Genomic DNA, 25,198 nt, shown 5'->3' with positions numbered 1-25,198 from the left:
GCACCTTGTATGAGATTTGTCGATCAGCTTAGCTATCAGCCAGTGTTAACTGGCATTGAAGTCAGCTGATCTGCCTATTTGTGTCTTAGCATGACTTCATTGCTTGCCTACACCAGCAGTATGATGGATTCACAATTTAAAATGGTGGAATTGTTTTTTTTTTTCCTAGTCTTGACTTTTTTTTCCTGCCATTTAATGAAACATGAAACCAAAGAACTAAGGCGTACTGTAAACTGTTCTAAAAGATGTGATTGTGACATGTTAACATCTATTCTTCCATTTCTGTTTGAACTTGTAAGTTATTGACCTGAATCGAGGACTTTGCTGATTTCTACATATTCTTTATTTCAGAACTAAAGTGAATTATAGGTGCTTAAAGCTGTCATTGTCATATGTGGCTGTGGCAGGCAGGAAGTGGACCCAAATGCAGGACTCAAACACAAAAAGGTAAACTTAGAATGGCAGCTTTATTCACTGGGAAAAAATCCTCCATAAAAATAAACTCACACAAAACAAACCAAAGCCCTGGGTAAGAAACTAAGAACAAAACACTGGGAAACTAGAAGCGCAGAGAGATTTACAGCACATGAGGTGGTACAACGTGACAAAAGGCAAATGAAAACACAGGGCTTAAATACACAAGGGAGTAAAGAAAGAATGGGAAACAGGAGAGAAACATAGCTGGCACTAATCAGACATAATGGGACAAGGGGAGCAAAACTAGATACACTGTGCACAGGACAAGGACTATCAAAATAAAACAGGAAACAAGAGACATTCACAAAGAAGCAGACCTGACACTGAGACATAGAGACATGACTACCTGGGGAAACGGAGGAAACATGGAGACAAGAGTGACGAGACGAGGAACACGGGGAAGGCAAAGTAACAGAAACCTAAACCCTAGGAACTAAGAATATAACACAAGCAGAAAACAATAAAGAGAGCCAAAACCATGAATCAAAGAATATAAATAATGGAAAAACCATAAACACTGAGTCAGAAGACTCAGGACCATGACAGTCATATAGTAACATATGTATATGTGTTACTAAAACATTTTAAGGATAATTAAGTAGAAATCTGGCATCATTCAAGGCAGAGTGACTGTTTGTTTCTCAAAGTGATGTCCTTTAGTCTTCTTATGACAAATGCACGTTAAAACAGTTTGAGCTTGTAGTCATGAATGTGTCCTTTTTTTCTTTTCTTTTTTTTTTTTTGGTGGGTTTTTCTTTTTTTGTGTGTCTCTGTGTTTGTATGAACCCTGTTTGTGAGTTAGCTGATATATCTTTACAGAAATCAAATGTATAATCAAATTATAAATAGTCTTACTACCTAAAGGAATATCTTTAATACTGGTAAGTATGATGGTCAAACATGTCCACTTAAAAAAAATTGTCTGGGATAATCAGTGATTATTGGGACAGGGTAGATGAATCGTAGCTACTTTATGTAATAATGTATCTATTTGATTTTTGCTTTCTATGGTCACTTATATTGTAAGCAATTTTTGTATTTAAAGAAGATGGGAAGAGGAAAGACGAAATCATGACTGGGTTTTAAACAAGCCAGCAGTTTGGCAGATCACTGCAGATAAGTTATATTTGTCTGGAAGTAAAACTATGAAAAGTACAGTAGATCGAGCAATTAACAATGGGTATGTGGACTAATAATTTTAGCTTGGTTTGATTCTTCCACGATATCAATAATCTCCCCAAACTTCTTTAGGTGGTGTGGTCAGGGCATGTTTCTGGAGAAGCAGCACACAGTACTTGAAAGGAGTCTTTGAATACGTGCTGTCTGTCTGAACTTTCTCATCCAGTGTTTGTTGTTTTTGGAGCACAATAACTCGTTCCGTGTCAGGGTGGCTGCTTCTCTGGTTGCCTGAGAGATTGTTGCCACGGTAACGCACATTTGACAACTGTTATTAGTTTGGGTTCTAAATGTTGCTGAACTGCACTGCGAGAGGGCTAAGTGGTAGTACTGAGCACATTTGTGGCAGCCACTGAATCAACACTGAACCTGAAACCGCCTTGCATCCCGGGTAAGAAGAAGAGCCCAGGCCATTATCAAGCTGGTCATTCTATGAAGAGACCTGCTAAATTGAGGGAATCAACTTCTGCACTGCCTCCCAGTCAGGGTGCTTAAATGTGTGAATGACCACACCGCAGCGCTGTCTGAAGGCCAGCAGCCAACTGCAAAGCATTTAGAGGCTGTGTGATGGCGCTTTGTGGCTTTGTCAGGTGCTAATGAAGGTTCCCCAGAGATTTACGATGCCCAAGGTCGTTTTTCTTTTCACTACAGCCAGCGGCGCTGAGCATATCTACAGCTCCTGTTCATCTGGACTGCTTTATGATAGAGCCTAACAGACTAATAAATCACAGAGGTGGTCATTACACCTAGTGCTTTTATTTTTTTGCTCTAAACGATAGAAAGGGGTAGCATCTTCTAGTCTTGTTAGCTCTGTTTTTCACTGCATTAATTTTTTACTCAAGTGAGGAATTACTTTAGTAAAGGTTGGAAAACTGTTGAGACACTGCCAGCAGTCCTCTTCTACCCGTATAGTGTTTTAGAGTTTTACACTTGCCCTCCACCAGCCTACCAGTGGGACAGATGAAGAGGACTAGAGACTTTCACCATGCCAGGCTCTAATCACTCAGCTCTAATTCAATTAGATAGGGATTCAGTGAGGATAGAGCAATGGATAGGTTGGAGAATTAAAGAGGGAGGAGAACGAGCTGTAAATTCCTCTTCTTTTGTCAAACACCATCATATCTTGGGCTATATCCATATCTATTATTCCCACCCCTACTGTAAATGTGCCATTTACTTCCTCCCAGTAATCTGCCGACAGATATGAATGGTTCAGCCTAATCTTCTTCAGAGCAAATTTGTGCATTATCAGTCTCAGAATAACACAAATGAAATCAATTAGTTGTTAATGAAGTCTCCAGTGAGCCTTTTTGTCCTGACACCCAAATGCCATATTACAGCACGCACAGCCTATGCACTAGAGTCTTCATTAAATGCTAAAGACCTAATGTATCCTGCTGTGTATCTGTGCAGCTAGGTGTTCAGGTTTCCATTCGCTCGGGTGTGTGTGTGTGTGTGTGTGTGTGTGTGTGTGTGTGTGTGTGTGTCAGAGTGAGAAAATGAGAGATGAAAGCATCAGAGGAGAGACAGAGGTAGATAGGCAGTATCCTCTTAAGCCTGTGATCCTTTAATTATCAGACATCAATATTAAATAAGATGAAGCATGTCTTTAATTATCTGGTGCATAATGCATTTCAGGCTAACTACTAGTCTTTTGCGCTAGTGGGGAATTACTCAACTGCCTAAAGCTAGTCCACGGCAAGGGACAGAGTGATCATTCTGCTTGTGAGAACAAAAATGATTTTTTTTTCCCCCAACTTCATCATCTTCGTCATGATGGCAAGATAACTTGTTTTATTCTTTATCCCATACAAACACTGATGATCAGCAGCATTTGGAGGTTTAAAAGGCACAGAAAGATGTAGTAATGATGCTTGATCATGAACAGGTTCAAGACGAGTTCAAAAGTAAGTTTTGCCATTCGGGTTATAACAATTTATCAATTAAATGGATCATAAAAAAGTCCTCTGTGCAATTTTTTTGTTTCGATGCTGTAGCCCCCCGCCCCATTTGTCACCATGTAATTGGTTTAATGTGTAGCTGTACTACAGGTGTATTATACAATACTATGCCTATACTATTTTTTTGCCCCTTGCTAATAATAAAAAAGCCTTCCAAGCAGGCAGATTAAAGGCTTTAATCTTATTTTATCATGTCATCTACTAATTAGAAGGTTGGTGGTTCGATCCCTGGCTTTTATAATTGGTTTTCTGCATGCCAAATATCTTTAGGCAAGATACCAACCAAGCACTCTCAGATGGATCCATTGGAGTGTGAATGTTAAATAGAAATCACTAAAGCATTGAAAAAAGTGTTTGTGTGAACGGTTGAATGAGGTGAATTGTATAAAGTGCTTTGAGTAGAAAAGCGCTATGTAAGAACCAGTTTAGGTTATTATTATTTTTACTTGACATATTAATTGTTGCTTCTAAGAAAATATTTTCTTTAAAAATGTGACTTTCATATGATGTGTAATTATTTAAAAGTGTTTAGTTTATGTATTTTGTATTTGTATTTATGCAGTTAAATTGCTAAAAGCATTGGTTTCTGTTTTAGAGACTACAATGTGCTGTTCATTTTAAAGACCCTTATTTTTCTCTTGAATATTTACTATTGCTCCTTAATAAGACAAAGTATTATCTGTCTTATTACTCAATTTATCAATGGAATCAATAGGATTAGTAAATTGATTAGTAATAGCAGCCCTACTTGCCACTCACTGGCCATCTTGGTAACGCCTCTGGGTAGTTAGTTTGGAGTAGGATGACTAAACATCTAAACAAATTTAGTGCTCATTGGGACACAAAAAACTGCATGTTTAGATCATAAGTGAAAGGAAAAACGTTCAGGTTATAGTTTTACGTTGCATGAATTAAATTGCAACACAGTTTAGCTTTATTTGAGGCTCAGTCCCGAATACGAACACAGCTCTGCTAATGATTTCATTCATTTCACAGAGACAGTGAAACAAGAAAAACAAATGGTACACTTACCAACATCTACGCTATGATAACATGCAGATATACCTGCCACCACAAAGTTTGTTCATAAGTGTGGTGTTCACCAGTTGTTTGGGTCTTTTGGGTCAGGGGCGGGACTGCTGGTCAAGACTGAAAACTTTAAATGTTAAAGCACTTTTTCTTCTCCTACTGTCTTGCAACCAAAGTTCAGGTTTTTCAGATAAAAAGTTTACAACACCATAACAGTATTAAAAAAGCCAAGATAGTAGAGCAGGCCTACGTGTAGTTTAATTCAGACACTTTGTTTGACTAATTAGCTTAATGTCGTTTGCTTCCCTTTGATGAAGTTATCTTTGAAGTTGCCGGAAAGATAAGTAATGCAATAAATAAATAAATAAATGTAGTTGTCCTACATCAGTGATCTACAATAACATCAAAGTGCATAGCATAGAGAAGTGTAAGTCCAGTATGCCCTGAAGGCTAATGTCACTTTTGCACATTTATAATGTTTCTCTCTGCAAGTTAAAACATCATTCAGTGTAATTACGGAGTTAAGGAGAGCTGCAGTTTTAACAGAGAAACAGAGATGCTGTACTTGGGATATGTCGGGGCATTTAGCAGTTCAGTTTATGACTCACTGTCTTCTGAGGCACCGCGTGGTTTTATGCCCATTTTACTGAAGGAAAACAGAGAACTTGTTTTTCTGAACACTTGAATTCCTGCTTGAGGTGATTCAATATCAGAATGCCGTTAACAGATCCAGCAGTTCAAAGCCAAGTATGATGTCATTCACTATTCAAACTGTCATAATTTTTGTTAATGTTCAACTCATGTCACGCTGCATTTTGACGGTTTAACAGGGGACAGCGGTGAGGAAATCTGAATTTTAAGGTCCAAGTTCACAGTAGCTGCTCCTTATGATTGGTCAGGTATCCAAGTTTTAAATGTAAGCAGGTCACTGATTAGACCAGGAAGGTGTTGCAGGGTTTCAAATCTCTAGCTCATTTTATTCATTACATTTAGTCTCAAGACAGAAGGAAAGTGCGGTAAGCAGTAGTTTGAATTTGTCTACTAATTTTTGCTGGTGTGCTGTCACTTTACTGGACGTTTAGTGGTTTTTGAAGTTACTATATGAGCTCAAAGGGATTTGTTTCCCTCTAGGGAAGCTTTTATTCTCAGAGTATAACTGACAAGCTTTATCTTTTTGATGGGATTTAAGAATTTTGCTACTCTGGCATATAACAAGAACTAATTTGGGCAGTCATTTGCATTCTTGAAAGAGGGGGTGGATGTTATTTGTGTTTTTCACTTTTTTCAGCACTGCTACTGGAAGTGAGCGCTGCTGCTGGATGCAGCTTGTGTGTAATTTAACTATCACCCGTGGGAAATCATGAAATCCCAGGGGTGGGAGGGGTCGCCGTTATGTGAAAAGAGCAAGTGAGAAGTTAAAGTGACAGACAGTCTTTGAAGGCTTTGTTTTTGTTTCTTTTCGAACAGCACTGAGAGGCTCAGACAGTCCGAAAGAGAGAGAGAGTTCATTCTATTGTGTCCTATTTTAATGGCTATGTCCGGACATCACGCGGGCGTAGTAACGAGGCGATTTTCTCCCACATGGTCGTGATTGAACCGTGATGAAGAAAGGGGGGGGGGAACTAGAGGAAATGAAAGACTGAAGAAGTGGGAATAAATGCATGATTCAGAGTGGGACAAGAGAGAGAGGTAGAGAGAGATTACCTTGATCTCCCCACCTCACTGCCTTTTAATGTACGGCTGATGCCTTCACTGTACTGTCACAGCCAATAAAGAGAAAGGGAAGTGGAGGGCAGGAGAGGCACCTCAAAGAAATGTTATTTATATGGCTTGTTTCAACTCACATGCAGAAGGGAGAGAAATAAACAGATTAAATGTTAAAGAAAACTGGAAACTAATGGTTTTGTGTCTTTATGCTTTATAACAAATGGTAAAATGGTAAATGGCCTGCATTTGTATAGCGCTTTTCTAGTCCCTAAGGACCCCAAAGCGCTTCACACTACATTCAGTCATTCACCCACACATTCACACACTGGCGATGGCAAGCTACGTTGTAGCCACAGCTGCCCTGGGGCGCACTGACAGAGGCGAGGCTGCCGGACACTGGCCACCGGGCCCTCTGACCACCACCAGTAGGCAAACACGGGGTTAGTATCTTGCCCAAGGATATTTGGCATGCAGCCAGGAGGCAGCCTGGGATCGAACCACCGACCTTCTGATTAGTGGCTGACCTGCTCTGCCACCTGAGCTACAGCCACCCCATTATACAATTATACTGTCCTATAATGTGAGGGTTTCAACTATCAAATGCAGAGTGCTTGTGTAGTTTTCAAGTACATTTATTTGTCAAGTCTGGCATTGAGCATGTCAGAAGTGATGGAAGAAAATCTCTTTCCATTGCGTGATGGCTCGATGGTGACACACAATGCAAAAGAACATAATGACTGGTTGTTCTGAATGAAAACATTTTGCTATGCTCTTGCAAACATTTACAAGTTTAGTCTTAGCTTTACTAAGTTTAATGAGACTGTTCTATTTTAGAAAAATATGAGCTGTTTTTTTGTTGTTTTGTTTTTTAACTGCTCTAGCTTTGAAAAGAATAAACATGTACAGGAACTCTGATAGACTGGCTGACATAACTAAGAGTAGTGTGGAACATGTAATTGAATTTGTCCATTTGCATGTAATGTAACTGAACCTTTTAAAATTTGCCAGCCTTCACAGGGAGGGGAATATGGGACCTGTGTGTTCTCATTTCTGCAGACAAAGCTGATTGAACCCCAGTGCTAATTTTATTAGAGGGCTACCTGTGCCTGGAAGAGGTTTAATCTCTCCCTTGTGCCCTGTGCCTACACATCCACCCACATTCAGGCCGGAGGGCGTGTGTCTGTGTTTGATTTTTACATTTCTGCATTTGCTGGCACAAATGTGAACATGCAGACGGTGTCCCATGCTGGCTAAAATCAGCAGTTTTGTGCCTTTTTGGGTGTTTTTCTTAACCCCTCCACCATTCCTCTCAACTGTTTTAAAAGGTGGTTCTCTTCAATTTTGGCTTTTGCTTGAGGTGCAGCATCTGTGTCTGTGTGATCTTGAATATAAATCAGTCCCCCTTCCTAGACGCCTCTTCCCTGTCCCATTCTCTATGTTCTGAGTGCCTGGCAATGCTTATAAAAAGATTCAGTATGCAAGGCAACTTCAAAGGTGGAAGTGTTCGACATGATGAGTGTATCTGGGGGGAGATGGGGCAGTGGGGAGGGCTGATAAAATGAAAGTGTGGGTCGCATGGAAATTCTCAGGTGAGTTGAAGATTTTACAAATGGGTGCTGCCAGTCACATTAATTCTGTCTGCTTTCTCTTTGTCTCTGTGTGTCTTCAGATTACTTCTCCTCATCCTGTTTCATCATCTTTCTCATGCCCTTTATAAGTCATATTTGATCCTTTCAGCAAAAGGGAATGACAGTCTTTTATCTTGCCCCTGTTTCCACTTCCCATTTCTTTCTCTGTGCCAAGCTTCTCCTGACATTCCGTCATCTTCGTCCTTCGCTGTGTAACCTCTCTTTAAGTTCTTTGTACTGTGTGGATGAAATAATGGACAGCACATCTTTATTTTGCCACCTCTGTGCTCTGTGTCTCACGGTCTTGTTGTAAAATGTCACAGACTCGCTGGCTTTGCTGTCCTCTGCTCTTTGGATGCGGGCAGCAGGGAGTTGGAGCTCTCATGTGGAACTGCCTCAGGGAAACCAAAGGGAAACTGATTTCACTTCCTGGATGAGGAGTCTTGACATTGCCGCTCCCACCATGAGCGCATCATCCATCATCTTTTCTTTTATCTTTTTTCCTCATCCCTCTTGAGGCTGAGTTCTCTTTCTTGGTCTCTTGGACCAACTGTTTGGTATCATATTTATTTTGGGGTAAAAATACAGTACCATTAAAAGTATTTTGCCACTTCCTGATTTGAGTTTTTTTGGTATATTATCACACTTAAATGTTTCAGATCATAAATTTTTCATATTAGAAAGAGATAGTCCGATTAAATGCAAAATACATTTATTTTAATTATTATCTATTAAGGAAAAAAGCATACCTGGGCTTGTGTGGAAAAAGTTGTGCCACTCTTGTAAGCAATAACTGCAATCAAGTATTAGGGGTTTCCAGCTTGAACTGTCTGTTTAAGGTCACACCAAAGCATCTGAGTCTGATTTAGGCCGTTGGTATCATTCGGATTTTCCTGCTGCAAATCAAGTGTGCTTGAGTAATGGGACTTAAACCTTCCATAAAGTTCAACTTTTTGTCTCATGAGTCTACAGAATATTTTACCACAAGTCCTGGAGATCATCATGGTGTTTTTGATGATCATCGTGATGCAAATATGAGACAAGCCTTCGTTTTCTTTTTCAGTCAGTAGTGTTTACCTTGGAGTTCTCCTATGGATGCCATTTTTGCCCAGTCCCTTTCATTTTGCTGAATCATGATCATTGACTTAGAGCTTCCTGGAGTCAAGGACACTTGCAGGAACCTTTATGCTTTAGCATGGTGTTCATTTTGGTCCAACTGTGGTCTAACGACAGAATGCCGTTTGAGTTTAGATCAGGCAGGCTCTTCCTTCCAGTCACATCCCTCCATTTCAAACTGCTGTTGGAAATGTCAGTAAAAAAAAAAAAAGTCCCCACCAGGGACACCTTGAACCACTCCAACCAGTGATTTCAAAAAGGTTGGGTATATTAAACTGTTAGGAACGAGCCTCTGCCTTACCCAAAGGTGCAGGGAAGCAACCCTCCATCCACTGGGTAAAACCAGAAATTATACCCACCCCTGCCCACTGCCTCACTTAGCACAACTTCAGAGTGTTACAGAGCCCAGCCACCTCGAGGAGACGGGGTCTGGTTTCCAAGCTGTACTGAGGTGAATCTGACCATATCTAGCCAATGTTTCTCAGGCTCATGGACCAGCTCAGGTTTCTTCACCACCAAAGAGATGGTTTCCATATTTCTAAAGTCAGATTTGTCATCTGGGGATTGGACTGCCTGGGCCTCCACCCCATTCACAGTGCACCAAACAACTATAGCCCCTCCTGTGAGTGGTGGGCCTACGGAAGGATCCATGTGGTGCTGTCGACCTCTGCTCGGCCAGGCCCAGTGAGCTAAGGCTCAGCCGATTGCTGCTGTCACTGGTATAGCGAGTCACTCTTAGTCTGGCCCCAGCCGAGGACCAGTTTGCCTTGAGGGGCAAAGTTCTCCACCATGGTGAGGTGGTGATGCTAAACAATTTTTTTTGTATTGCGCTCTAAATGAAAAGGTTATGAAATGCATTAATATCTAGGTTTTTGGAGTCAAGCCAAGAATCCATGCTTTCCCTTCATAACAGCCAGTGTTCCTGCCTGACAGGCTCCTCCCAGCATCTGTTAACGCCAGCTGACCTGTAGCAGCATTTACAGTATAGGGCTGTGGTGTTTACACAGTGTACCCTCCAATTACAGGGCAGACATGTGAGCTCCTTTGTCAGCTCAGACTGTGTACTGCAACCTTCAGAACCTGTAGAGAAAGCTCCTTGTCAATGCTGTGGCCAGTCCTGTACAGCTCAACTGTATCCTATGTAACCCTGATGATATCACTGCTGAAGCTCCTGAGTGCTTCACTTAAGGCTGATCATTAAGATCATGATAAGTGTTGAAGACAGAAAGGGCAGGCTACAGGAAACTCAGCAGCGTTTCTCCTAACAGTTGTTAAACATTCTGTTGTGGTATGTGTCTGCTTCTCCTGCAGTGTGGTGACACTCTACATCTCTGCTCTCAGGGTGTGGAGGGAATAATACTGCCAGGGAGGCTTTTTTAATAAATCCTCAATATGTCCAGGGTGCCCTGTCTCTATGGTAACTGAGGCTGTGTGTGTGTGTGGTGAAACACTGCTTTGTCTTGTGTATATTTTATTGATAGGGCTGTGGTTTGGGGTTTTTACTGGGGGGCTTAGTTCCATCAATTTCTGGTTATATTTTGTTTTGCACTGAGTAACTTCAAAGGTATTTAGATATATTAATTGATAAAGAACTGGGCTCAAAGCAAATTATTTAAGCATACAGTATAAATCCATGAAAAACTTAAATGTTCTGGAGGCCCAGTTGTGTTGGACTGGGTGATTGAAAATGAGGTGAATATGGAATCACAGATGAATAAGAAAAATTCAGTTACACACTGTAAATGAATGTTTTCTCTTTGCATGCAAATTGCTGCTTCAAACCTTTTGGTAATCTAGACATAAACTTCACCACAACAAAATACACAAAATGTTGTGTGTTGCTCAGTCTTATTACTTTCTTAGCACACTCATTGCAACAACTAAAATGTATTGTGATTTCATGTTTCTTACCCTCAGGAAGCTACATAATGGCTAAGTTGAGTTTGCATATGGTGTTTATAACACACAGTGATGTGAAGCGGTCTGTGAGGCTTTGTTTGCATGTCACAGCATGCACATCATGAAAGTGTGAAATTGGGATTTATCCCTTTAAGCTTTCCTGCATGAACAGCGGTGGCAAAGCGGATGACGGTATCAACTTGGCCTTGATGTTGTTGTGAATAGTGAACTGAAAAAATGCTCACACATTTGCGGAGCCTAAAGATGAATAACGATTTGTTGCTTATACATCTTTGTTGCCTCATGTGGAGGATCATTTACTCAGTGACAAGAAGGGACACTGATGTTTCACTGTCAACTAGTTATGGTGTGAGCTTGGTGCACCACATCAAACTGTATTTGCAGATATTCAGATATTTGTAGACAGGGAATTATACTATTAACTAATCACATTTGAAGAGGCTCTGTTTGGTTTCAAAAAGCAAAAGAGGGCCACTTATGATGAAATGCAATTTTGAAAACATCAAGTATCATCTGACATTGATTTAGCTCTCTATTAGCTTGTTAAAATATGTCCTCATTCATAAACAATGACCTGGTCATGCAATAGGAAGTCATTGCCAAATATTTGCTGGCCACTGTATCTGCACGATCACAATGAAAGCATGTTGGTGGTCTCCTCGTGGAAGGCTTTTAATATAAATCAATAATGGGAAGTAATCAGTTTAAAAGAAACTGAAAGTAATATACTATGTTGTTGGATTTTGAATCCATTCATTTAATTCTTAAAAATCTCTCAGCAAATAATTTATATTGGCTTTTTTTCTTTATTACCAACAGAACTCATTCAGGCAAAAACTTACATTTTTTTTTTAAATGCTTTGACTTTAGTACTTCAGTTAGTTACAGCTTTTAGATCTCAGGCTAAAAATATTTCTTTTAGGGATTTTCAAAGGAAACAAAGAACTATAGTCTTTAATGATATTCCTTGGGACAATAATAGAACCTCAGTTTTTCCAAAAACGTGAATCTTTTTAGTTGCCTGCTTCTCACAACTACACAGAGCATTTCACAGCAGAAATGCACCCCAGTGTTGGAACATCCTTCAGTATGCTGTGCTACAGTACAGAGGATTTTCTAAAGTAATTATAAGCCAATAAGTTCTGACAGGGAAGAGCCTGCTGTTTAATTTAAAGTAATTAGTATGTACAGCGAGGTGCATGAACACACAAGTGCCAATATGCCCAGAGATGAAGACACACACACACACACACACACACACACACACACACACACACACACACACACATACACACACACACACACACACACACACAGTGATAATAAAGTTTAATTGCGTCAGAAACAGTGCAAACTATGCACAGTGTGCATTAAAGGGTCGATAAATCATAATTTTACATTAATTTCCTGTCTGGAATTTATTTAACTGGAGTACATTCATTAAAGAAGTCTAACACTGCATACAGCCTGTATATGTGTGTGTGTGGAGGGGTGATCTTTGCAAAAAAATATGTTTTAGGTCAGTAAAACATAAGTCGTGCTGCTATAAATATGTAGATGTGATCATCTTGTTTCTAAAAACAGAAGTGAAACAGACAAAAATGGACCGTGAAGATCAGTAACAGTTTCTTATATAGACACTATTTCTGTAAACATGCTTGTCGGGAGTCATCAAAGTTAAATGTGCTTTAGTTTAGACTTTCAGTAAAGTCTATTTTTAGTCTCACTGTGTTGCCAAATTCAAACGTCCACTTCAGCAGTTGTGGTGTTCTTCTGCTACAACTTTCTAATTTATTATCTCTTTGCCGTGTTTTCACCTCGGCTAACACCTTTCAGGCTGAAATGAGTTATGCGCCTGCTTTTTAATTACAATGCAGACTGATGTGTGAAAATGTGTCAAAAGTCCCTGCAGAATTATCACTTCACTGGAATAATTGCACATGCCTTCAGCCATTTCTTTATCAGCTCCTAAAAATATCGGGCTGCGTTTCACAGTTCAGTTTTCGACTCCTCTCACCGGCATTTTATTTTTGTGAATTTATTTATTTATTTTTTGTGAATATTTAATACTTATATTTTTAAAAACGCAAGACAAAATGGAAAACAGACTAAATAACATTGATGCTACAGTATATTTGACTGATTATTGCTACTATATAACTGTTTGCATAGTGGATGCTTGGAGCCTTCCATACATTAAAATGAATCCTGAAATGTCAGTGCTTACCATGGAATTAGACTGTGCTTGTGCCGGTAGCGGATGCAGGGATTATTTAGCTGGCTCTAAAAGGAGCTCATGAACTCTAACTTGGACTGCATATGGCGAACCTGTTCTCCACCCTCTGTGGTTCTGGTTAGAAAGCCAGAGCCACCATTTCCTGCTGTAGTCCAAGACAAGGGCCAGAGACTTAATTTGAAGAAGCAGTTAAATGATATTGAGTGAACCTGGTTGGACTTCCATGAGACATCCAGCCGTTCAATCACTGGAAAAAACATTTACAAACCTTGGCAGTTGTCGCTTTGAGATGTTGTTTCTTTAGATTTGTTTCATGTTTCCTTTTTTGGTCTCAAATTTGACTCACAAAAGAAGGCAGAAAGCATGCAAGGGCATACAAGGTGTGGTCTTAATTAACAGATATTCACTGAGCATGCATAACATTATGACCACTAAGAAGTGAAGTGATTAACTGATTATTTCTTCATCGTGTCACATGTTAGTGGGTGGGATATATTAATGAGCAAGTGAACATGTAGTCTTCAAAGCTGGTATGTTCAGTCAGAGCATCTCCAAAACTGCATTTCCTGTGGGGTGTTCCTGGTCTGCAGTGATCTAAGCAAGGAAAAGTGAACCAGCGAGAGGGTCATGGGTGGCCAAGGCTCACTGATGCACGTGGGGGAATGAAAGCCCATGTAATCCAATCCAACAGACGAGCTACTGTAGCGCAAACTGCTGAAAACGTTGGTTCTGTTAGAAAGGTGCCAGAGTACAGTGACTCACAGTGTGTTGCGTATGGGGCTGTCAGTCCAAGTGACCATTTCTTTATATTTTGCTAGGAAAATGGGAAATGGTCATTTATTGTTTATTCTTTCTGACATCCTAAACTCACACTGGAAGCAGTTTGCTTATCATATATCGCTTTGAATCTGATGAATGGATGCTTTTTGACATTCTAGGACATTCTAGGTCACTCTAATCACTCTAATGTATTTACTACCAGGTGATATGCCAGTCAATTATATTGACTGGCATATCACCTGGTTTATCTCATTTCACTTTATCTAAAAGTCTATTGTTCCACCCACTTTCCATCGCTAGTCTGTAGCTGCTTGAAGTTGCCGAATGTCATTCTCTTTCTATGGTCTTTGGTGGCCACGTTGCTGGAAATTGCTTTCAAGTAGTATTAAGGAGATTGTTCTGCTTTGTCCAGTTGGATGTGGGTCGCCCATAGTACTTTAATGTTGAGTTTGAGACTGTGGGGAGGCCAGTCCATGACCAATAGTGTTCTGTTGTCTGTTTCTCTATCCAGATTGCTTTTCCTGCAGTGGCAGTGTGTTTGAGATACAGTTTTTGCAATAGATTTACATTTGTCACTGAACAAATGCAGAAAATTAGACAGATGGGCCACTCTTTTTTTTCCCATTATCTTTACAATTTTGTGTCATATAAAAGATTCAGTTATTTGTTTTTGTGTGTTGGTATATTCATTGGTCAATAATCTTATCTTCCCAGCCCAGAGAGGCAGACAAAAGTATACACACTTTATATACTTAATAGCTCAGTTATTTCAATGTCAGCCTAAACCCTATCATCACTGTATGTTGTATATAACTAGGGTTTACAAAATATATCATACTGTTAATACTGCTAATTTTATTGTTTCATTAGTAGTATTGCAACACACACACACACACACACACGCACACACACGGGCGCACACACACGGGCGCACACACACGCACAGGCAGAAAAGAAGGAAAATAGCTTCTTTTCTGTGTTTTGCAAACAATAAAGCACAAGACATGAAAATGTAAAAACTTGACAGTTTGCATAATAAAATGCTTGTTATGCCTGCAGTCATGACAGGTTTTTCCAAAATATGTCAAGAAATATGTTAGTGTCACATCTTTGTTCAAATTTCAGCACTTTTAACGGAGCATAAATTAGCGAGTATCCACGTAGCTAAACAGGAGGAATGTGCAAGAAATGAAAAGACAGGTTCTGCATTTGGTCATGGACACTGATGCTAATGTAAACAAACAAAATTACCGTAATGGTGTGTTTATACCCCACAGTCATGTTTAATAGGAGCTAAGGGAAAAGGCGCTGTTTTAAGTTCTGAGAAACTCTGAGAATAAAATGAGCAATCGTAATTAAAGCTGGACTTTACCATTCCATGTCCACATGTTGACAGAATTTATGTATTTGTTGCTGGTCACCACAGATTGATCTACGACATCCCACAGACTTTTGGTCATCTGTTTTTATATGCAGTCTTTCCAAACCTCAGTGTAATAGTAAAATAATACAACCAGTGGACCATGTTTAGTAAGACGTGTCACATGACATGCTGGATTCCTCCAGTCCTGTAAACAGAAATTTTGTATGTCCCACCAGTGGGAGGAGGAGGTGGTGAGGACATTGACAGACGCACTGAAGCCATTATATTCCTACTGGTCTGTGACAGAGTGTTTGACAGACTAAAGGCATTAGACTGTACACAGCCTGTCAGACAAGGATGAGAGAATTCTTTGCAATATTTGTGCCCAACCCCCTTTATACACTCACACACACACACACACACACACACACACACACACGCACGCACGCACGCACGCACGCACGCACGCACGCACGCACGCACGCACGCACGCACACAGAGCCTTTTGATTGTTCTTATTTGTTTAGACTTTGTGCTTCACTATCTCCCATTTGTTCCCATGTATCTAGATGTAAGAGACTGAGCAGCAGCAGCAGTAATGGCTGTATTCTCAGTTGGGCTTTCATATAGTGTCATGCTGTTATCACTGAGGAGGACACTACATTAGGTAGGGACATGGGGAGACAGCTGAGGAGTGCTGAGCTTTTTGCATAAGGCCCTCAGTGTGTATGTGTCTGTGTGAGAATAAATGGTTGTATAAGGAGAAAAAAATAATCATTAGTAAGTGAACATCTTCCAGCGTACAAGCCAGCAGCTCCACCCAAGGTGACTCCTCTCCATTGCTGCTCCTGTCAGGAGCCCGGTGATTTATAACTCCTCTGAGGAAAAGAATTGGGGGCGTTGGGGTGGGTGCTTCTGGCCCGGAGGCCCTGCCAGGTTGAGCTGCCGACTGCAGCGGCGGTGATGGACGCTCCTCCGTCCCCTCTGACAGGCTTCCTGCGCCCCCGAGAGCAGGGTGCTGCCAGAGCGCCACCGCAGCTCGTCCCATTTGAAACTAATCGCTACATTATGAGGCTGTAAGTGCTGTTGTCACTGTGGCCCCGCTCCATAAAAGCTCCATCAGTGCACATGTGCTGTCGTCACATAGTGCCGCCTGCCTGTCTGCACGTTTACTGCCAATTTTATTTCACTTACACCAATTTCAAATGCATTGTGGCCTCTTTTCCCCATGTGGCTTTAAGGTGCATTTTGTGCATTATTCAGATGTGACAGTGCAGTGTGGGAAAGCTGTGATAAAGCAGTGCACATTCTGAGAGAGGATCATCTGATGTGCCATCTAAGTAGAGGTCTACCATAAAAAAATTTCTGGTAGGTCATTTTAATGGTGTGACGTGCATTTCATCAGCTTGGGCAGATGTTTCTCATTCCTCTTGAATTGTTAAGCTGGTGCTATGCAAAGCTTCATCATCAAACAAGCTTCTCTGATCTTGTAAAAGCAATGACATCGTACTTTACATTATTTATCGATTCAGTGTGGGAATCAGGATTGTGCGGAGGTAAATATGCTTTCTTAAAAATACATGTACAGATGAGTGGTGCAGTGATGAGAGTGTGAGCACCACACGGCATAATGTCCTGTGTTTAAAATTTTGGATTTTCTCCATAGAGATAACCCTGAACCTGTAGAGATACTGTCTGTATCTACGAGTCAGTGATTGGTTACCTGCTCAGATTACCTCTTGTCGAATCTTATGTCCTCCAGGCCTCTGTGACCTTGCACAGTAACAACGTGTATTACTGATTGATGGGTAGATAAAAAGGGAAATGCCAGTCTATTTGAGTTGAAGGTACAGTGATGCTGTGGAAACACAAAGTGAACTTGTTATGCTGTTCCTGGTTTTCTGTCGTATATATACTGCTACAGCAGTGAACCGGGCTGAAGTTTCAAACAAAAAAGTGAATGAACGAGAAATTCCTGTGAACCAGTAGCTCAAACTTCAGCTTCATAAAAGCTCGGTTTTTTGTACTCCTGTCTTATATGATGTCAACAAGGGCAGATATTTTTGCACTAGTTCTTGTATTGCACAAGTATTTTATACTACAAGCATCATTCGTCCATTCACACACACCTTCATGTAAGAACTTTCTTGTATGCCTAAGTGCTTTCAATATAACATTCACAGACATTCACACTCTGATGAACACATTGGGAGCAACTGAGGGTTCAGTACTTGCCCAAGAATACTTTGGGCAAAGTACTGGGCACGAACCACCAACTTTCTAATTAATAGACATCCTTCTGAGCTATAGTCACCCCTCCCCAATGTAGCCTTTGCAGACACATAGCGCTCTGACTGTGAGAGAAGCAACCCCATTTGCTGTTCTTCTGTTTTCTTCTGTCAGCCAATCAGAAGGAAACTGGGGGTTCCCTTAAAAGACATGCTGCAGATAGTGGATCAATTCTGGAGTTGCATCAAGGCCAAGTATAAGAAAAACAAGGATCAGTTTGAACTGTGAAACATGCAGAGCAAATTATGTCCAAGAATAAAAATTTTTGATTTAGTTTATGTTGCTCTTCTTTCTGATTTCTCAAGCTCCCATCTTCACATTCAACACAGGTTACAATATCAGGATGCATTTTATTCCCTTAACCTTTTGTCACAGCTGCTTCATCGTACAGTACATCATGTCACATAAATGTTTTATAACTAGAGTTATTGATAGCTGAAACATCATTAATTTGAAACTAGGATTGACAACTTCAGGTGATACCTCATACTGCATATTAATGATTCACTGTCTAGAAAACGCAACTGTTTAAAAGTGTGGGTTCCTTCTTCACGATATAATAGATCAGTTCAGTTTATTACAACCACAGGTTTGTCTAGCGGAGAAACATATTAAGTCCATAAGAACCTTTAGCAGCAACTTTATGAAAACAGCACACAGTCATTTCTAGAAAGTGTCCAGAATGAACTGTGGGGAAATCTGATGAAATACGTGGCTAAATCTGCTGTCATAGCTCATTTACTTTTCTTCCCTGAGCAGCACGCTTCTGCAAGTCCCTTTTGATCAGCATTTCAGCTGTGACTGAACTTTGCACATCGCCTCAGTGTAGCATATCCAGCACCTGCCTCCACATAGCCTGTACTTTCTTGCTTTGGAGCTCAGTTCTTCCTTCCTCACCTCCGATCTCCTTCAGTTTTTACAGAGATTTGACAAAATCTGACATCAAATGACAAGTGACGCTGCTGAAGAGCAGTCATGACAAATCCAAAAGAGAGACACAAGTGGAAGGAGGAATTGTTAAGACAGCTTACGTCATCGCTTTCATTTCCTCAGGGATTATGTAAACCAGCTGAGATTTGCTGCCATTTGTAAATCTGGGTTGTTGTTTTTTTTTTTTAATAATGCTTACAGTGTAGACGGTGGGCCAAGTGAGCAAGCATATTTTGGTATTGTGCATAACTGTTTTACCTTGTAAGCTGACTGTTTTACCTGCCTGTATACCTGTTGTTGAGTTGAACCCATCCCACTGTTCCTTTTGTCCTGTTTTCCTTCTGCCACAGCAGTAGACTTTGTCTGTAGTGACAGGCCCTGGGGAGGGTGCTGCTCTGAATGCCACTGTGACGTTAATGTTGCATAAGGTCAGAGGCTGTATGACAGCCCTGATGTGCACTTGATGACTTGGTAACTCAGTCGTGGATGTGATAGATTCTATAGAGGGCATACGCTGTGAGAATGATGATGGGGATGATGATGCTAATTTGGTGACCAAATAGCAACATTTTTACACACAACTTTCTATAATTGCTTAGGTGTAAATAATACCTGCTAGCTTAGGCTCAGTTTATTGCAGATTGTCAAGACAATATCTTGAGTGCTTTTGTATTTATTGAGATTTTGCTGATCTTCCATGATTGAAAGAGAGTACATTGCTAAAACACCTCTGTTACTCGAAACTTGAAAGCAATGCTTGAATATTGTCGGTGAAGACCAATCAGAGAGCGCATTCTGCTTTTTCCTGCAGTTTCACAATAAGTGGTGAAGAAGTGCACAAGTATTTGATGGGTTTTTATTAGTTTTTCATGTTCCACCTTTCCATTCAGTTTCCTAAAAATTCAATCTGGTAGTTTAAGGACGGATTGATTAATACGTTGTGCCAGTGGTGTAAAAACAGTGCTCAGTATTTACAAAGAGAGTGCAGTGACAATATTACATACAAGAGGTGTGAACTCAGAGATTTGTGAACTGACCCTGTTGCATATTTTTTTCAGAAAATCCATTTCTCAAGGCAATAAAATTTAGTGAGGAAATCATTTACATCAAATATGATTTACAAAAGTTTTCAGCAAAGTTTACTGCTAATTGCACCGATATTTAACGCTGAAAAAAGCATGCCTCATGTTTTGTGATTGATATTCAAATGATCTGACTGTGCTTGTTTTTAGAAAATAGTGCAGATTCTGCAGATCAGCCACAGGACTAACCACATCTATGAGGGCTATTTGGGGATTGCCCCATTGAGTAAATGTGGCCATTAGTCTAATATTGCTGGATAACAGACAGACAGTATAAAAGTTCAACATTTTTGATGGCAAAAGAGACGATTTATTGGAAATCCATTACGGAAACTGCTTTATAACAAATTTAAAGCAGCAAAGAAGAAGAAGACAGGAAAAAAATTGTTTTACCCCTTTGAGGTGGTGACAATCATGATGTTGTAGTTTTAGCCGAGCGAAACCAGTTTACTGATTCGCTTTACTCGCCTATATTTGCCCCAGCCAGTTACATACTCTGTTGACATGGGTGATGGATGATGATGGTGGTGAAGGCGATGTAGCTGGTGATGGATGGTGGAGGATGATGATTGTGTTAATGGTGATGATGGTGAGTTTTTTCTTTTATTCTGGGCTGCACAGCACTCTGGTGCTGAGTACCCCAACTCCTACCCGGCTCCCATACATCATTCCTCTCACTGAGCCTGCTGCAGCCCCTACAGGTGTGCCACCCCAACTGCCAGAATGACCTCATCTGTCCTCATTATGTCCACATCATTACACAAGCATGTACTTGCACACATATGTGCTGCACACTTTTATAAATAGTAAACTAGGCCACAGTATCTCCAAGGTTTCTGCTTTAGGAAGAAGAAAATTTTGGTTTCTTGAGGGTTTTTTTCTTTTTCTACCTTGCTACTTTTATCTTGCTCTGCCCCTCCAGACCACTAAAATCCACCACACTACTTTTCCAGTCTTCCCTCCCTTCCTCTGCTGCCTGTTATCTGGCAGAGTTATCCATCTGGGGTCACACACCCAGTGTGGAGGCATCTCCATTTATTATCTCCAAACGCTGTTACAGCACAGAAAGGCCAAAAGAATCAATGGTGTGCGTTAAAAGCTAGCTGGCTGTCAGCAGACTTGGAGCAGGAGGAGGACGAAGAGTCGGGAGAGGGCAGACCTGCCAACTGAAGAAATGGAATTTTATCTGGATGAATCGCCAGAGTGTTCTGCAACAACTGGGAAGAATAGTATCCGGTGTCACCGCTCGTAAAATAAATGGCAAAACACAGGCACAAAGAATCAATGGGAAAAGCCAGAAAGGTGGCAGTTCCTTTTGTGCTTGCTGTCATGATGTCATGAAGGAAAAAAAAAAAAAAAGAATCCCCGTTCTGAGTCAATAGAAGCCATGTTTTGGTAAAATGTGATTTTCTTCTTACAGTGGTAATTGTTTTTTTTTTTTTTTTTTATTCTTCTTGTGTGGTATGTTGTGGTATTTCCTGGGGGGGAGATGATGGGTTTATGGGCGTATTGGGGAGTGGAAGAAGGATCAGCAGTGGGAATTTCATGTAATCCCATTTAGGATGAAGGGGACGCTCCAAGGGAAATCCTCACTGGCATAAGCAGGGAGACTGCAGCAGAGTCGGAAGGGAATAAGGAAGCAGCGGGTACGCAGTCGGAGGGAGAAGAATTCTGAGATTGAACAAACTGTGACTGGAGAAAAGGAAAAAGTGAGGAGAACAAAGATGTATGTTTTATTTTTAGGAGCTAAGATGGACTTCAGGTGCTGCACGTGCACAGAGCGTACACTGAATTTGTTCATACACCCATGCAGATATTTGTGTGTGTGTGTGTATTGCCAATAATTCTCTCTGAGTAGTCTCTCAGCTGGGTCTTTTGTTAGCATTGGCTTCTTTGCTTCCTGTCTGCCTGTTGTTTTGTTCATTAAGAACATCACAGCAGAGGAACTGATGGAGAAATAAGAAGAAAGGAGTAAAACCAAAAAAAATAAAGAAAGCGGTAATGGGGCTAATAGAGGTTAATGAGGGGAAGAGAAACAATATTAGAAAGTAAGGGCTGATCAAAAAGAAGAGGGCTTTGGATGTAGGCTTAAACTTTGATTTCTGTCCAACAAGCTCCTTCACATAGCAGCTTAATTGCAAGAGCTGTTTATCTCAGCTGGATAGGATACATCTAACTGGCTGTTACAGACTCTCAGACCACCTCACAGGAGAATACGTGACAATAAATCCAGCGAGCATTTTCGAACACTGACTAACTGTTCAAAGTAACGTTTTGACATTAAATGTTCACTTAAATGTTATTTTATTGTAAAACACAACGTCATAAAAAATAACCTGTTAGTTTCCTGATGTGTACAATGTCAGGAAAATAACAAATGTGCGACAGATGTGTGTGTCAATGTGTGACAGTATGAGATGAAAGTAGCAGATTTAAAGTCTGCTTAATGTTTCATAGTGTGACTAAAATCATGTGACCAGTATTTGAAAGCTATTCAGCCATTTTGCCCATAAACATCTGAGAAATACCAAAGTCTTTGCTTGCTTTTCTTGAATGACAGTAAACACACCAGTTTTGTATAGTTTAATAAAGAAAACTCTTCTGCAATGTTTTGCACTGTTGAACATCACTACTTGCTTTGAGGCTGAAGGAATTTAGGTCATAAATGCTCCTCAACACAGATATAGCTTATGATTTATTTGATCATCTGGCAAAAAAAGATATTTTAGCAGCATTCAGCAATTTGTTTTTGTCTTTAAATTTCACAGCAGTTAAAAAGTTCACTGTTTTACTTCACCATGCTCCTGAAGACAGAATCATAAAGTCTGCTGTATTGAAACCACCAAGATTATCAAATGCAAAGGGACAGATTTGCTTTGCAGCGACAGGATTTCTCCAAATTGAAATGAAAATTGAGAATGGACATAGTAAACGACATAATTAAATTATTTATGTGTTGAGAGTCTCTCAAGAATAGGCTGGTGTGGAGCCGATGTATTTATGCAGCGTTGCTAATGAGAGATGCAGATTTCTAGCATTTGCTGCTCTAGCTGCTCGCATCTGCAGACGGTAACGTAGAAAACAAGCAGCTTTCATAGAGCAAGACAGCTGATCAGAGAAAACATGAAACCTTTGGGGTTTTTAATTTCTTTTTCTTTACTCCATGAATTGCATTACATTACATTACTCACAGGAAAGTAATAATCTTTCAGATATGAAAGGGAGTAGATTATAACTACGTACTTGGATTCATATCTTGTTAGCTGGTTCTTGTGATACTGCTAATGAAACTCAAATTAGCAGTATTAACAGTATGATATATCGTGTAAACCGTAATTACTTACAACATGCAGTGACAGGGTTTAGGTTGACATGGAAACAACTGAGCTGTTATTCCTATAATCATATATATTTGTCTACAAACTCTGTATAATTTTGTTTGCCTCTGAGCTGGGGACATAATTCTGGCATTTGGCCTGGCTGAGGATTTGAATACTTGCATCACGTGTGTGTGTGTGTGTGTGTGTGTGTGTGTGTGTGTGTGTGTGTGTGTGTGTGTGTGTGTGTGTGTGTGTGTGTGTGTGTGTGTGTCTTAGCTGTGTATTTGTATGAAGCTGTCACTGAGCAGTCTGAGTCTGCAGACAGATGGGGAAGGAGGGAAGCGTCTGCAAAGGGCATGTCAACACCAACAGCCAGCAGATTCCCATTAGGTGCTCAGGTGCTTGATATAGTCAGGAGACTGCGCTGTCACAAAAGGTAAAAACACCCACCACCCTGACCCAGACACGGGCTGTTGTCTGGCTTTATTCTGCTGAGTTTCAAGAACATATGTGCTCCGTCTGTAGATCCAAAGTTAGGATACCTGCACATAGTTCACATCTATCAAAGTGTGGCTCAGATGCTTTTTAAGGACTTGTTTTATTATCTATGATTTATTTAGCCATCTGTTCACTGAGTGATTAAACAAATGCAGAGAACCACAGAGTGATTCATGATACGATGTTCTCACAGTGGTATTACAATGGTGTTTTTACTATACTGTATAGATTATACATAGTCTGTGTACACAGACCCATGTCTGTGTAACTGAAAAAACAAAAAGCTAGTTTTATTAATTCATTTGCTGCATTGTGGTTAGAACCTGATCCTGATATCTGGGGATTTAAACATTTGATATTCTTATATAACATGTTTTCTTTGTCTTTTCAGATACAGGACATAAACCTAATCAGATTTCCCTAACATTTGTTATATGTAGTTATTAATTACTCTTTAAGGGTCTGCCTAACTTCGTTTGGATCGGCTGTTTGTTGTGTTTGTGGTGTTCCAAATACAGATGTTTCTGGTGACTAATTTGCTAGTTGTTTAAACAAGGCAACAACAAATTAGCCTTGTCAATGAGTTTTAAACAGAAACATTTCACACTGAACATATTTTGAATAAATGATGTCAGACATTGGCCAAATGAATATTTTGTGTGTATTTGAAGGAGCTGTATGAAACCGTTAATCAGATCATGTTTAAAATGTGCAGGACTCTTCAAAATGCATGTTGCAAACCCACAGTGTCAGATCAGTCTGGCTAACCTTAGCAGTGCTAGCAGCAGTTTCCTTGGTTTCTTGCATGCTAGCAACCACAGCCCAGTTTTTTGTGTTTATACAGTGTTTATACAGACATTTACATGCATTTATGTCTTTGTGCTGCTGTGTTCAGTTTGAAGTTCATGTGAATGATTAGCAGCCAGAGATCAGTGTTAGAAAAAGAGTTTTAAAGTTAACTGGCTGAGATTAATTTTGGTGCAAACAAGGTGCATTTCAGCACAACATTAGCGATAATAAAATTTGTTAGTGTGTTAATTTGAGAAATGTAACTGAAACACAAAGATTATTATTTTACATTAAGAAATTTCCATAAAAACTCACACAGTGACTCAGGAACGTGTGATAAATCTTATTAGTGGTAATGGGAATACATGGAAAGTAAAAGGGAAAATGGAAGAAAGAAAGAGTGACTAAGAAGGGTAGGCACACTAAGATTGACTGGAAGTGAAAGAGCTTTAAACAAAGACACAGGAAGAAGAAAAGAAAAGACAAAAGATGAGAAAAGGCAACGAGTGGCGAGGGTAAAAAGGGAGAGGGCAAGCTAGTGAATGGGCCAAGAAGAAAAGGTAGTAAAATTCTAAATCACTGAACAATAATTTAGCCACCGATTTCCCAGCACTTTGCTTCGTGATTCTGAGATGCAATAAAACTTAATATCCCTGTGCTTGTGTCTGTGTACTTGTGTTTCTACACTTCCCAGAGGCACTGGAAGGTTAGTAATGGTCTCATTAGACTGGACCACATACATCTTTCCTATTCCCAGAGGTAAAACCGCAACGGTCAGTTAAACTGCTTCGCTGTGTCCTCCTTGACAGCCCCTACATTGACCCTCTGTAACTGACCGTCTCTGCTGTCATTCCTCAAAATTCTGTCAACTCTGCAGGGAAGTAAGCTGAAAGTGTT

At 40.2% G+C, this 25,198-nt stretch overlaps 1 protein-coding gene across 1 annotated transcript in view; it reads left to right on the top strand.

Moving 5' to 3' along the window:
• nav2a (neuron navigator 2a) overlaps positions 1–25,198 on the top strand; it is a 224,625-nt gene that overhangs the window by 62,407 nt on the left and 137,020 nt on the right. The window lies entirely within an intron of this gene.

This window comes from Rhamphochromis longiceps, linkage group LG1 (genome assembly GCF_057381845.1).
Source record: "Rhamphochromis longiceps isolate RC_006_pf linkage group LG1, R_longiceps_female_GT1.1, whole genome shotgun sequence".
NCBI lineage: Eukaryota > Metazoa > Chordata > Actinopteri > Cichliformes > Cichlidae > Rhamphochromis > Rhamphochromis longiceps.
Note: the sequence above shows the minus strand (reverse complement) of the source record. Positions and strands in the feature narration are given on the sequence as shown.